Here is a 15,482-nt window from a genome sequence, read left to right as displayed (position 1 = left end):
ACGTAAAATTCATTCATCTTTCGTTCGATCTTGTTCCAAAATTTACGGCAATTTACCGTGAAACTGATCATTCGATTTAATGTCTCATTTAATCATCGAAATGCGAGTATGACTGGAATAGCTCAACGCGTGCACCATTAAAACGTGCTCCCCGAATAATTACCAGGGCCGTTCGGATTCTGGGTCGAATCTCGTACGCTGATACGTCGAAAAGCTGTTGGAGCACAGCGAGCGTGAAATCACAAGAGGAATAAAGGATCTTCGGTGACATGTATGATCGGTCTTTTGTCGGAGTCAAGTTCACCGCTAAAAATCGCCGACAAGTTCCGATAAGGCTAAGATTCGTTCCGCTGTGGCTCGAGTTGGCGATTTTCCAGACTGCTGCGATTGAACATGTCAGTAATGCAGAAAATGGAGAACAGCTCTGCGGAGGAGGACTTGCCTGAAGAGGCAAGTGAATTCGAAACTGGCCGAGACCGTGGCTCGTTGTAATTTGAATATCTCTGCGAGAACGAATCGCTGTCACGAGTCTACATTAATCGTAAACGATTATTTGTTGATTGGGATAGAAAAAGAAATGTACATAGAAAAACGAAGAATTAAAGAATTCAGTCAAGAAAACAGGCGCCATTTCAACATTGGTCGAAAGATCGAAACTTGTGTAATGTGATGTCTTCGTGAAGCTGGAATTTCAATTACGAGACTTTCAATTGCGAGAAACAAAAGGAAAAGTAATTTCAAAACTCGTCCAATCACTCTGGAGTGAGATCACTCAAAAACTCTGAAAGCCACCTTCGCAAAGTGGGCAAAGATCATTCACAGATTAAGAAGAGGTGCGCGACAGTGTTTTATACGACGTGGAGTTTTCAATTGACGTGAACTGACGTTATCCGGTGCTGGTTTATCGCAGAGAAATGAGCGCTCGTTCAGGCGGCGTTTTGTCATCCCGTCATCGAGAGATCGCAGAGAGTACGGGTCGGTGGAGTCGCGAGGCCGTTTCTAACGAAGGCGAGATAGACACGCCGAAGAGGCGGACAGAAGAGGGTAGAAATGATCGAAACTTCCGGCCCGACTCGTCAGCACGCGTCACCCCATATTACGGATAACTATTCTTTCCGCTCGTTGCCAGCCCCCATTGCGAGGGGAGCCCCTCGCGTAAGCGATACACTTTCGGGATCCCCAATTTTCTACCCCCGCCTCTGTCATTTTATAAAAGCAACCCCGTCGCGCGAGCGTCTCCCTTCTCGCGTGTGTCTTTCTTTCCTCCTCGCTGTGTTTCCTTTCGCCCCGTTTCGTTGCCCTCGTTTCGTCTCCAATCGGAACCGCTCTCGATCGGTCGGCCGAGACCGATTTTCGAGGGGAGGGGGCGAACGGCGAATGGAAGAGAAGGAACGAGACGAAAGGTCGAAGAAGGAACGACGGAATTGGGCTGGAGACGAGCGAACGAAAATGATTGTGATTATAAACCCACGTGTGTTTCGGGTCGCGTTATTACGTGAAATAATTTTGGGAAAATTGTGTAACATTCGTAAATCTTTTGGATTTAAGTAAAAATTACTTCGAACGCAGCAACGAAATCGACGACGATGATAAAACCGCGTGGAAACGGGTCATCGTAGAGACTAAGAACAGCGAAAGTAGCGTCTAAGTACACGATTATAGTGAAGCGGCGAAGAGAGAAATGAGTAGAGAGGAGAGCTGTGAGTGCGGTGCGATGCATGTTTATAGCAGAGACCGAATTATTACCGAATCGGTATTACGGATACCGGTAAAATACCGGTATTTTTAGGTTACTATTCGATTACGTTTGATGAAATTGAAATAGTGCGAATACCGGTATGATGCTATCAAAACCATGTTAGGTCGGTAGATGTATTTCGGTATAATACCGGTAAATAAAATATTAATATATTAGAAAAGGAAAAGGAGACAATGATTAAATGTTTTCATAAAGCTGCCGATAGTAAAATGCCGATGACGCAATATCAGCCACGATACTCTTACTTAATTTCAAAAGATGACCAATTTCTCGATACGTTTTTCTTTTTTCTCGATGAAAAATGACTAATTGTCGTACGTCAATAAATAGAGGGAATTAAGAGGGAATTGAAACAACGATTAATCGTAGAATGGAAGAATATTCCGTTAAATTACTTGAAAAAAATTACTGGAAATATGCCTAAGCGTCTGCGATATATTATTGAAGTTAAGGGCTACCTAACAAAATATTAATTATTATTTATGTTAACAATTTTCAGGTTCAAATATTGTAGTTCTTTAAATGTCCGAATATTTTTACCACGCTACATTTCAACATAGTTTATTGTTTGATATTAAGAAAAGTATGTGCAATAAATAAATAAAATTTATGTTTACTATAAACTATACTGAATATTCTATTATATAATTAAAAAATTAATCCAAATTTACTATTATAAACAGTCGAAATCCACAACAATATTTTGAATAGCATGATGTCCGAATATTAATAAGAGTCACTGTACGTAGAAAATGAAAAATGTTTTCGTCAGTAAAGCGGCATATATTTCGGTATTTTTACCGTTGTGGACATCAACTACCGATAAAATACGTATGAAAATATGACCGTCTTATACCGGTATTAAAACCGATTTCCCAAATAGCTGTTATATTACGATAATATGAGAGCAAATACCGGTGTAATACCTAAACCTCACAATATTTCGGTTTCAGCCTCTGGGTACAATACCTAAACCTCAAAATATTTCGGTTTTCGGTTTTCAGTTTCTGGTTTATAGTGACGAGGAGAAAAGCGAGAAGCGGGCCATTCTTCTCAGTGTGTCTCAAAATGTCTTCGAGGAAGCAGCAAAAGCTCGTGCTTGTCACATATTAACGTCATATCTCGCAAAAAACAAGATCAGAAGATGGTCAATCCATCTCATTAATAGAAATAGACAACAAAATGGAGAATTTTATCGTTTATACCCAAAATAATAATAATAATAATGGATACAATCAATAAAAGCGACATAAAACAGAAATAATAGATATATAAATACTTCGATCTTCAATTGAATGCTATAGAATGCTATCGAATGCATCCGAATGTTGCCGAACGCGTTGGTCCCCGCTAGTAGAAACAAACATTTTTGTTTCTAGCTGCATCGCTATCATACGCCGCTCCACTATAAATAAATAACTTCCACTACATTACATTGGTTTCATTTTGTCGCGACGCTCACCTCGCCGCTCCACTATAATCGTACCCCAGCCATCGCTATCGGATCGAAACCGAATCGTGGCGAAGCAACCAAGAGCGATCTACAAACAGCGAAATCACTATAATCTCGTGGAGAGAGAAGGAGAGCAAACTCTGAATCAAACGGAAGAAAACTGAAAACGAGCAGAAAAAAAGAGGAGAATGCAACCGATACGGCGGAAGAAAGATGGAAGCGAGGGACGAGGCAGAGAAAAAGAGAGAGAGAGAAGAAGAAAGGGAGCGAAACAAAGGGAAAGGAGATAGGACGAAAGAAGAAAAAAAAGGAAAAAGGAGAGGGGAGAATGTGCAAAGGGGAGAAAGAAAGAGAACAGGGGGGAGGGACGCAGGAAAAGGTGGACGAAGGGGCTGCTTCTCCTCGATCCTGCTGGTTCCGGATTAAACTTTAATTGATTCAACTCCGTGGTCTGTAGCCAGCGAGGCGCGTAAAAGAAGAGGGCACTCGCTTCCCTTAGCAGCGAAGCCAACGCGCGGGCTGAGGCACTCCTCTCGTTCCTTTCAATCTCTTGCAGCAGGATGCGCCTATTATTCCGTTCCGCGGTAGGCCGATAAGTCGAGACGGAATCGACTTGCACGACGGCAACGAGGGACATAATAATTGCCAAGAAGAGAAAAGAAACCGTGGGGATCTCGTGGCTATCGTCGCTGCGATTGTCGTCTTGTCCCGTTTGCCTGCGACAACAACGGCTAATTATTTTTAATGACGCGTAATTACTTCCGTTTGTCCGGAAGCGCGCTCCGCTTTGTGCTCGCGTACTATCGGTGAATTGGGCAACCGACTTGGTTGTTTCTGCTGAATGATTCCATCACGGCTGAGAGAGTCTGTCGAGCCTTGCAATTGCAAAAGAGTTTCGCCGTTGAAATCGAGAACGAAATGTTACGTAGTAGCTTGTATCGATCTTTGAGACAACTCTCGAGACAAGTTCGAGGAAGAAAGTTAATTCCTGATTATCCTGATATCTTTCCGTTGCGTACGACTCGCGGCAAACAACGAGGCCTAAATAGATGCAACGAGATCAGCCAAGCTCCGCCCTTGAGACTTCCCATCGGAGAACGGCGTTTTAATCTTGGAGAAGGCCAGAGAGCGAGGCGAAAGGGGGCGAAAAGTGTCGGTCGTCGTAGGAAAGTAACGGAACTGGAACGTGAGGTTGGAAGACGCGAGGTGGAGAGGGAGAAGGGTTGGAGGCAGAAAGCTTGGAAAAGGGTCTAACCCCTGTGCGCCGGGTCTTTTATTTGCAAATAATTGAAAGGACCGTGCGGAAAACAAAGGGCAGGCCAGTTGGTAGCGGGCATACTCCCCGGTATATACCGGTGCTCCGGTTGGGGTTAGCTGCGTGGCGTAGCCACGAAACGACGTTAGGAACGGTCAGGGGAATCGCATTAGCCGCGGGCCACGAAATAAGTGAGAAGTAACACGACGGAGATGCGAGGTAACTTGATTCCTCGGTGGCAGGTTGCGTCCCTTCTTGCGAGAGCGGTCTGCCGCTCGCAAGATCCTCTCTCGTTTCATCTCGGTCAGTCGTGGATCCTCTCTCTGTCGTTTCATCCCGGTCTGGTTGGCTGTTGGTTGCCAGGTTGCCGGTTGGCATATTCCTGGAGCCGGTGGTGTGTAGATCCCCGGGAGAAGCAAAAGGGGACGACAAAAAGGAGAAGTGAGAGCGAAAGAGACAAGAAGGGGAGAGAAAGAAAACGGAGCGCGGGGTTGGTCGACCCGAGCAGCGCGGCCAGGCAACGTCAACGTTGATTGGATTTTACAGCTAACAAGAAAATTATATTCGAGATTGGGTAGGTAATCGTGCGAGGCATCTCTCACGGGTCGCACACTTGCAAGCGGCGCTCTTCTCTTTTTTTGTACACCCTCCTCTCTTGCGGCTCATCTCTTACGGCAGTTTTCACCCCCCTTGTGCGGGAAACGTTACAGAAATAACTCGTCAAGGCGATTACTGCACGAAGATTACTCTCTCGATATATTCCAGAGGGTCGTACGTACGTGCGAGTGCCGATTGCCTCGCAAAAATATCCGCTCTCGCAAGACATCATCGACGCACAATGCCGCGCGCGCCCGCGCCCGCGCTCGCTACGCGCTCAACCCTCAACTGCGACCGATTTAACCCCTTCGACGAACGTGTACCATCATCGCGCGCTAACTTTTCGCCATGCTCTTAACCGTTCGTTTCCACTCTACCGCAACGCAAGTACCCACTTTTAAATGACTTTGAAGCAAATAAAGGAAACTTCAGGCCCTTTGTCGAAGGAACGAAAGTGTTTGATGAAGTGTCTCGAAAACACCGACGGTTTAACGAGTAAAAAAATAAACATGTCCGCTGCTATAGATATATTTTTAAATTTTGTATCGTTCACTGGTACCCTCGTACTGGTACCTTCGTACGGATATAAAAATTACGATGACTTTTTTGCCGATTTTTCATCGTGCATCGATGTCATTTCGTTAAATCATATTTTCAAACCGATTTCGAACCAATTTTCCTTCAATTTTAAACTATATGCTTGCAACGAAAGAAACGCAAAGTCACGTCAATCACGCGTGAGACAGCATGAAAAACGGAATGATTTACCGCGTAGGAAGACGCAGAGAAGAGTCGAAGGTTTCGATGGGGGATAAAGGGTGGGCCGTTTCAAATTTAAATGGGGCAGATTATACGGAATCGTAATGGCACGCGACCGGAAACGGGAAACATCAGCTCTTCCGCCTTCGCAGGAATAACTAAGTTTTCGGATCTGTTCGAATCCTGGTGGACCGCCGATAAAGTATCTGGCATTGGCGGACGGTGGCCGGTGCCCGGTGCCTAGGTCACAGGCCATTAAGTTCCAGGTTTACCACAATAAGCACGCTATTCCGTCCTGGTCGGCGGGTTACCGCTATTATCGAACCAATGAGCCACAGCTACTGATTCACCAGTGGATTTTTCCCATTTCCGGATGCAGAAATTCGATGCACTCTTACTTAGCTCGAGGTCGACCGCGTTCATTGTACCGGCCTTTCTTCCGCCACCGCATATTGTCCCGAAATTGTTCGAGTGCCCATAATTGATGCAAAAATACCTGCCGCTCGCGGATCGCCGGGAAAATTGAATATTCGCCCTTTCTCATTTCTGTCCCTTCTCCCCTCTTCGCGGATAAATGAAAATCTACGAATAAATTATTTTCTTGCGAAATTGCTGGACCGCGGCTGCACGTTTCCGGTCGCGAATCGCGAGAACTAAAGTTGGTCAAGTTGTGATCGTGGTCAAGTTGAAATTTACGAGAGAGATTAGAAATTCTATTAACTCTGGTCTTACCATCGACTTCTGGAACTTCTTAGCCACGATCATTTACGACCGATTTGAAATTCGATTCTTTTGTCTTCGAACGAGTCTCGTTGAAAAGACGCGAATTACAAATTTAGTTTCGCGAACGGACGAAAGTGAGGAGTGGTCTTGACGTTGTCAATGTTTCGTCGTTTAACGTAACAGCAGTGAAGATTCGACGACGCCATTGCTGGCAATGGAATAGTTCTTGTGTACGCGAAGCGGTGGGTCGCGAGGGGGTTGGTCGAAGTATATTACCAGCGTTACGCTGGTAGCAACCTCGCTGTCGCTATAATCTGTTTATAAAACAATTTGCGGACCAAGTGATGCGTGAGATACAATATATCTACAAACATTGTTAGCATCGGCCCAATGAGGATTCGGCTGGTTGGCGAGAGAGTGACAGATACAGACAGTTTCCAGAGGAGGTGGAGGACCTCCTCTTTTCCGATCTTTCGAGGATTCGGGTCCTTCCGAGGTGAATCAGCGTGATTTAATAATGACTGAGCAACCAAGTTTTCGATCTACGACTCAAGGCCAATCTCATATTTTAAGCTTTAAGCCGGATTTTAATATCGACGCTGAAACTACCAAAGTGAAAGATCAAAATCATCAATTCAATTTAACTGGATCAATCATCAGATTGATGTTTATTAGAAATTTTGCAAAAATGTAAAACTTTTAGAGATTTAAATTTAATTGTTCGCAATAAAAAATTGTATTACGAAATCCTACGTTCTCTTTACTCTCATGTTTCTGATGGAAATTCGATGGTTTAGTTGTCGGTAGTTGTAGCGTTAGTAAAATAAGCTGACTAACGAGAGTGTTAAATATAGAGATTTTTTGTAACGAAGGATTTTCAGCAAAATATATGATTAAAGTGTTGTCTCTGTTTCTCAAACGTGTCTTTCGTTTCGACTTCCTTGGCGCAAACTTTCTCGTCGTACCTCAGTCGTCGACGTTTCTAGAACAGTTTAGTCTTCGAGGAAACTCGATCCTTCTAAAAGCAACTGATTGCTTTGAAATTTCAAAGAACACCGGTATTGATAGTTGCAACGCGAAACTTTGTTCTACTTTGTTGTACGAAGCGGTTGGATCGCCGAAAGGGCAGATCAATGAAAAATCAATTTGCGAGTCCAAGTATCGAACGATCGACGTTGCCGCTGTCGTCAACTCGATTTCTAAACTCCATTTGAGCTAAAGCGGCGGCTGGATAATCGGCCGGTCGTTACCCAACGATTATTCCTAGCAGTAGCTACGGCCTGGTTGCAGCACGCTTCCGCCAAGCAAAAAACGTCTCGCGATAACGAAGCACCGGGGGCAACAAAGCGAGAGAAAAAGAGAAAAGGGGGAGAAAGGCAAAAAAGGTAACAGAGAGGGCTATCGAACGAGTTGCAAAAAGGAAGCTTAGGCATCGAAGCATCACGAAGCGATAGGTGCACGCGCACGCGAGACGACACGGCGCGGCACAGCGCGGCACACAGCCGCGCCGTGCGCATTCGAAAGAACTGCAACAGAGCTCGTTTTCTCGAGCTCCGCGTCGGGCGCGTTCACCGTTTTAATTAATCGGATCCGAGATTTCGTTATTACCACCGATTAGCTCACGTACCAATGCGCATATTTTTTCGAACGTAAAACGCGAGTAGAGACTAAAACATCAACGCCCCGACGGTCTGCTAGCTGATGACGGACAAAACGTGTATCACGCTCTCTCTCCCCCGTCGCTACACCCCAACCCTCTCCCCCTTCTCCACCGCCCCTTCGCGTCGTCGTCCACTCGACGAGCCCACCGGTCAACTCTGTCTCTCTTTCTCTCCCTATTTTCGTTTTTCGCTCTTTTTCTCTTTCGTCCCTCTCTCTTCTCTCTCTCTCTCTCTCTGGTTCTGTCCAGAGCGTGTCCATGTGACTAGCCCACCCCGCCCGCTCGTATCGTACCGTGTTCGTTGGACGCTCGTCATCCTTTCGCAGGGTGCAGCGTTGCATCGGTGTCCTGCGTGACGCTACACTTCACGCAACAGTAATTTCATCGTTATTTTTATAAATTGGGTGGCCAGGGTTAACGCTCCAGCTACCTCGCCCGTCGGATTACAGCTTTTTGTAATATTAAAGTTCAACGCCGCTCTACGTGTCCGGCACCCGTTGTACATATTTTCGCGTATACACATCCTGCTGCCACCCCCTCCCCCCACCCATTCGCGCGGTGGTCCTCCTCCGTTTCATCCTCGCGCCACCGCTCCGTGTCACTGGCCGTTTCGTCGGCCGGTTGTTTGCCCAACAGGCAACGACGAAATTATTACGATGCCGCCGGCGAACGAGTGTGAAACGCGTCGTTCGTACACGCTCTGCTCCTTTGCTCGCGACCAGACGAGCGAAACAGTCGGAGATTTTCGGGATCGGCTGACGAAATGGCGAGAAAATGTTAACGGCGATGATAGCTTGTAGAAAGAATGTTTTGGCGGAACAATTTGTTGACAACACCCGTCAGTGGAAATCTTTACGAGGCATTGCTATTTTTTAACCGGTATAATTTCAAGTATTTAAATTTTAGAAACAAATTGAAATACATATTTGCTCTGTCTATAAATAATATAGCTGAAGTTCTAAACAATAATCATTCCCGGTCCAAACACTTTTCAGAGAGTCTAGTGATTCAAGTCAATCATTTCTATCTTTGAAAATACCACTGTTTCCAAGTGCTTATTTTTCCAAACAAATTGAAATATATTTGCTCCGTCTATAAATAATATAACTGCAGTTATAAACAATAATCATTACCGGTCTAAACAATTTTCAGAGAGTCTAGTGATTCAAGTCAACCATTTCTATCTTTGAAAATACTATTCTTTCCAAGTGCCTATTTTTCCAAACAAATTGAAATATATTTGCTCCNTCTATAAATAATATAACTGCAGTTATAAACAATAATCATTCCCGGTCCAAGCAGTTTTCAACGAGTCTAGTGATTCAAGTCAACCATTTCCGCCTTTAAAAATACTACTCTTTCCAAGTGCCTACTTTTCCAAACAAATTGAAACATATTTGCTCCGTTTCTAAGTAATATAGCTGCAGCTTTAAACAATAATCACTCCCGACCATTTCCATCTTTAAAAATACTTGTCTCTTCCGAGTACCTATTTTTCCAGGCCTTGAGAATCCTTATTACTAAATTTAATTACAAAATCACTTCGTCCAACAATCGCGTCGAGCGAGTTATTTCAATCTCCGAAAGAAAAGAACCACGTTCCATTTCCAATCGTCAAATACTAGCCTACAGTCAACTAATTAATATAATTAAACGCGTACTCCCAAATTAAATAAAACAACCCCTAATCAACTAATGCCAATTAACCACACTCTCGTTTCCCTCGCATCTCGCCCGAAATTCCAATCCTCTCTTCTCTATCGCGAATTCCGATCGAACTCTCTCGGCTCGGAGAGTCGTCGGGTGTCGCGTTTCGGAAAGTTAGCCCCCCCTTCGCGACCCCCCTTTACCAATGGAGGGGTGGCAGCGTTAATCGTCCCTTATCAGCCGTCAATAATTCGCCGGCAGGACGTCACGAGAGAGGCGTCGGCCTCTGGTGCTCGTTGACGGCGCGTCCAGAAAGTAAGTAGCTTTTTATTAAAGCGGCGAGCGTCGGCGTTGGAAAGTGGAAAGTGTCATGAGGGTTGAGAGAGAAAGAAACGAGCGGCGGCGAGAAGAGGCGTGCAGCGGGGAAGGAATGAGAGCGAGCGAGGCTGGTTGCGGAGGTGACGAGGGTAGGCCGGTGCCGGGACCCGGGTGGTTTTTCTCTCTTTCGCGCTCAGGGGCGTCTAAAGTGGGCGGCTTGGTGACAGGGGGGCGAGCTGAGGGTCGAGGGAGGCTGCTCGAAGGGAGCGCCTCGGGCACGTGACTGCTCGTGCCGCTGCAGGAGGGCAACCCATAAAAAGAACGAGCTTATACGTGCACGCAGGACGCGTGGAGCCGCTTGTCCGACGATCAGGAGGATCGGCGCGAAACGCATTATCGTGCGGCCTCCGTGCGTCTCGCCTCGCCGCGTGCATCCCTTTACGCGCAAGGAGGGTGGGGCCCCCCCGGGTGATTGATACGCGATTTAGACGAGTGTAAATTCTGATTGCGCCGTCCGTGTATTATGATCGAAGGTACTTTGCCGGAGAGCGAGTCTCAGTCTGGTCATTGGGCAGGGGGTAAAGGATGAGCGTGTATGTGAAATAAGGGTACAAGGGGTCGCTAGTTCGGGCGGCTGTGTGATTATGATATAGTTGTCGATCATAGGGAGCGTGGGGTAGGTTGCATCGTGTCGTAAGCGATTAATAGGACAGTTATGTAGATGTAGAATTTTGAGATGCGAGGAGATCGCGATTTGGCGCGTGAAAGTTTACTTGAAGTTTACCTCGTTTCTGGTTATTTCTCTTTATGAATTTCATCCTCAATCTGCGACACATCTGTTTTTAACAAAAAGAAATAACTCTAAAAATTTAGTCGAGTTTGTCGAACAGGCAAACTCTGCGGTTTCAGTTATTAATCTCGAACAGGCAAACTCTGCGGTTTCACTTATTAATCTCGATGTACAAAAAGTATAAATCACCTTTTTTTCCCAGAGTAGGTTAGTAGGTATTTACAAGGCCCTGTTGACGAATTTGTACGTCAAACATCAAACACTTCATCGAACTATAAACGTCAGTCAACGGTACATGCTTGAAGCTAATAGATTCAGTTGCGAGCGAGGGGTGAATATGATTTTAAAGTCCCTTTTTCAGAGACCTTCGACTTGTTTGTTCAAGTTGTGTACCGAAGAGGGAGCGCTGCATTTGTCCACAGAGAGACAGAAGCTTTCGAGTAGCCTTTACTGGCGATAGTTTTTGCTCGTGCTATCTGATATCACGCTTTAACCTTTGCAAGTATAACCTTACGTGCAACAAGTTCCACGCGATATTAAAAACTGCACGACTATCGTTATATTTACGTTTATTACGTGCGTCTAATAAACTAACCATTTTAAAAGAACAATGTCGTTCATAAATAAAAGATTCACAGAACAGATTACCATTTTTACATTTATTTCCCCAAATTTCGATTAACGTAAGAAAGAAACAAGAGAATTATAATAAAAAAGTCACGTCGAAAGAGTCTCTGTGCATTGTTTTTTGCATTGTCGCATTTTCCTTCCAGAAAAAGAAACTGTCGTTGTTACAGATGAAACAAGTGTCAGACGTCGATCATATCCTGGGCACACGCTCTAATAACGGGTATCCTTGCTCGGACGCAGTCACCCTTCCAGATCATGCGCTCGTTCATCGAACGTCTCCCATAACAATCGCCGTGTAATTCGATTCGATATCGGGAATTAGAGTTATGATTCCGTAAGAATAATATACGAGCAGGTCTTACTGTGATCAGGCTGCGGCCTAGTGCCGACACGTGCTCGACGTACGTGCACGTCCACGTTCCAATTATAATGCGCGATTTGATACGCGTCGCTGCGATGACGGCTCAATTCCACCCATTTCCACCCCTCCTTATCTCTTTCTCTCTCTTTCTTTCTCTCTTTTTGCCAGTTTACTCGTCCGGCGGTTCGTTGAACATTTTTTTTTCTTTTTTTTACAAAAATACAACACAATTTGGCGTTTCAGGGACATGTTGATTTATTTCCAAAAAGAATGTTTAAATAAAACTCGAATCAAAAATTCTAGGCTTTTAAGCAGATTTTTTAAATAAAAGGGAATTAATTAAAGAAAAAGATAAGCGGTGAAATGAGTACTGGTTGTGAAAATGTGAGTTAGATACGTAGTTTGTTCAATTCCCCTTTATACTCTGTACATATGTACTTTAGAACAAAAACTACATATATTTACTTTGCAATAAAGACGCACGTGTACAGTAAAGTTTCCTGGAACATTGAATTCATAAAATTCTACCACTTTTACCGCGAGACGTATCGGGAATGTACTCGTTCTCCATTTCTCTTTCTAATAAAAGAACAAATAATAAAATAAAATAAAATAAAATTAATAAAATTCTTCTAATAAAAGATTTAAAAAAAGTTGAAAGAAATTAATATATGCAAACGTTCTTCTGCAATCATCCCGCGTGATTAAAATACGAGCACGATGAAATTAAGAGTTACACACGTTACACACGCTCGCATCGAGAACGATGAAATATATCTCACGTGTGTCGAACAAGGCTATCGGACCGTTTCACAACCCATCCCCTTCGCCCTCTTCTCACGAGAAACGTCGCGTGTCCATATTACTCGAACGCGGGTTTCTCGGTTGACGAGGTCGCCGACGAAATTGAGAAATCGACGACGAGGCCGGCAGGCGACGTTCTTTTTTTTTTCGAAACGTAACAAGACTGATAAGCAAACGGTAACGCCCACGTGAAGAGAAAAGGGTGTGGTAGCCAATGTACGACGAGGTTATTAAAATGCAACGAGGAGGAAACGGGAGAAAAGAGGGAAAAAAAAGCTAGCCTGATCGGCGGGCAAGGCAACGAGGCGCGTGTCGAGGCTAGTGACGGCCGATTCTCACCCCGTTAACGTGCCTCGAACCCCTAAACGGTTAAACGGCGTTACGCGCTCGCCGGCCGCCTCGCTCGCTCGTTCGTTCGTTCGCTCGCTCGTGTGGGACACATCGTGGGCAAACTCATCGATCCCGGTTTCGCTACGATTTGCATTTAGTAATGACCCGGCATGCCTGTGACTGGTCGTCGTCGGTTGACGATATTGAAAATGGATCGATCGACGCACGTCGAACGGATGCTCGGACTCGCGGGGTTAAATCTACGAGGATCTACTCTCCCGCGCCACGTTTCCACGCTAAACGCGGTCGTGGAGGTTCGATGTGACGTCAATGGGGGCGTGCCGATCTTCTTTTTTTCTGACGACGTGTGGAAGGTTTTCCTTTCTCTTTTCAACAAGCGAGAAAAGAAATGTATAATTTTTTGGCGAGCGTGACAGTTCCCTTCGTGCGAATAAAAACACGTTCTTTCCTCCCTCTCCCCGCCCCCTTGAAACAAAATAAAAACGCTCCACCTTAACCTGAATCTCCGCTGCGAAAATATTTTGAAACACAACAGGCGCGGAATTTCCAAGTTTCTGTTGGAAAACTTTCGGATACGCTTCGAAGTAGCTTTATGATAATTTCGTCCTCCGGAGGAGCAAGCGCACATCGACGTAATAATAATTCAAATGTTGGAATTACATGGAAGCCGCTTCGTTAGGGTGCTGTCATTTCGCGCATCGAACAAGCATCGAGAATTCAATCGCCGATCCCTTTTACGCGATTCTTCGCGTGCAACGTGGATTCTGCGAACGATCCGATTCGTCGAACGTGTCTTCGGTCCCAAACGCCAAGAAGTAGAGCAGTCAGTTAGTCTTGGTCACATAATTTCACAGTAATCCACGCATTAGCAGTCCGATGACAGAGAGAGGCGAAGTTGGTGCAAAAAGGCCGAATAATTGGAAGGAGGGTGCGAGCTTAAGTGGGTGTGTGTACAGGAGCGGATATAGTACATTTGTAGGAAAGGACAGGATGGAAGTAGAGGAGGGGGGGAGGGGAGGGGGTTGGACAGAGGGACAGCGGGTCCGCGTAATATAATTCAGTAAGTTTATGACTGGCCCGGGGGGAACGGTGGCGGTTTGCATATAACCAAGGGGTAAGTTGGCTGCGAGGTTTCGGCGGCTGGAGAAAGATGAAAACACAGATAGAGAGACGACGATGCAGAGGACGAAACGGAGAGGGTGGTCGGTTGGCCGTATTTCTTGTCTGGTGAGCTTTACGGTGCCGCGCTGCGTTATGACCGTCGAATGGATTATCATTTCTCTCTCTTTCCGTCCTGTCCATCCCTTCGTGCCACCTCTCTGTCTTCGTCACATGCTCTCTCTCTCTCTCTCTCTCTCTTTCTCTCTCACGCTCTCCTGCGCGTCGTCTTTTTCTCGTCTCGTCTCGTCTCGTCTCGTCCCGTCTCGTCTCGTCTCGTTTCTTCGTCCTCTCTTTCGTACTTTCTTCACCCAGCCGGGCTTCTTCCCGCTGTATCCTGTAAGAAAGCTCACCCCACAGCTGGTCGTTCTCTCTACATCCCCTCGCCCACCCCTCACAAAGACATGCAAAGCAGAATGGGCCAAAGCAGGCTGGTGGGAGTGGTGGCTGGCTGAGAGGACCAAACCGAAGGAGGAATCGCGAGGGAACAACGGCTGGAAGAAGGACGGAGCAGCGTTAGACTACGCGAGGAATGGGGAGGAAGGGAGAAAAAGAGAGAGAGAGAGAGAGAGTGAGTGAGAAAGAGAGAGTGATACGAGCTCGCAGAATATCCGCGAAATGTTCCTTTTTCCGAAGCTCTTTTCCTCTTTCCGAGCGTTGTTACCAACACGCTCGAGTTTTCTGCTCGCGCACGAGATAGCTCGACGGATACGTGGAAAAAGGAGAAAAACGACGAAAAGAGAAAGACTGATGCCACCGTGAAAAGGGGTTAGGGGGTGGTCTTCGGCATGTAGCTACGGATATGTAGACCGACAGGTATATGAACGCAAGCGTGGTACATAAAAAACGCTCGCTGCATAAAACGCGGCTTAAGCGTATAGGATCGTTCAAAATCTGCGAGCGTAACCTCAAGATTGAAGATTAAAGGTTGGAGATGGGAGAGGGATATTTTTAGGAAAAATGAAATCGATCAACTGTCAACATCGTCGGTGTCAATCGCTCGATATTTTCATCGAAGGACATGTTTTTTGGTATCGAAATTAGCAAATTTAGAAAATGGAGTTTTCTATTCAGGTTCAGATTTCTGGAGAAATTCATATTTATAGGCACGCATTGTCGAAGGTTACAAATTTGAAATCGTTGAAACAATATTTCCCTCAGATATTTTCTGTATTTCTTTGAAAGTTTCGTCCAAATTTCTCAGAGAAACCGTCGAA

This window comes from Frieseomelitta varia, unplaced genomic scaffold (assembly GCF_011392965.1).
Source record: "Frieseomelitta varia isolate USP_RPSP 00005682 unplaced genomic scaffold, Fvar_1.2 scaffold_35, whole genome shotgun sequence".
Lineage (NCBI taxonomy): Eukaryota > Metazoa > Arthropoda > Insecta > Hymenoptera > Apidae > Frieseomelitta > Frieseomelitta varia.
This window is presented reverse-complemented; position numbering follows the sequence as displayed.